The sequence below is a fragment of the Penaeus monodon genome, chromosome 22, assembly GCF_015228065.2.
Source record: "Penaeus monodon isolate SGIC_2016 chromosome 22, NSTDA_Pmon_1, whole genome shotgun sequence".
Taxonomy (NCBI): domain Eukaryota; kingdom Metazoa; phylum Arthropoda; class Malacostraca; order Decapoda; family Penaeidae; genus Penaeus; species Penaeus monodon.
Window position 1 is genome coordinate 27,483,323 of NC_051407.1, and position 243 is coordinate 27,483,565.

Below are 243 nucleotides of genomic sequence, written 5' to 3' on the forward strand. Positions count from 1 at the left end.
GTCGCTGCAAATTCACATTTAGGTGAAATGTGTTATCATGAATATTTTTGTTTCTTATATTCCAGTTTGCACTAACAGTCTGTCAATCAGATTGCGAAAAAGTATTAGGAGATCAATAGCTCAGTAGTATGTGAACACAAATCAACTGCAGCAGAGACACTAAACTCGAGGTGGACTTAAAAAAATATATAGAGAAACTCAATTAACATTACAAAATACATATATGCCTAGCTAACCTTTCGA

General features: G+C 33.3%; 1 protein-coding gene across 1 annotated transcript in view; it reads left to right on the forward strand.

Annotated features, from left to right (window-relative positions):
• Window positions 1–243, forward strand: part of LOC119587063 (oplophorus-luciferin 2-monooxygenase non-catalytic subunit-like) — a 4,654-nt gene that overhangs the window by 3,590 nt on the left and 821 nt on the right. The gene's annotated exons all lie outside the window — the stretch shown is intronic.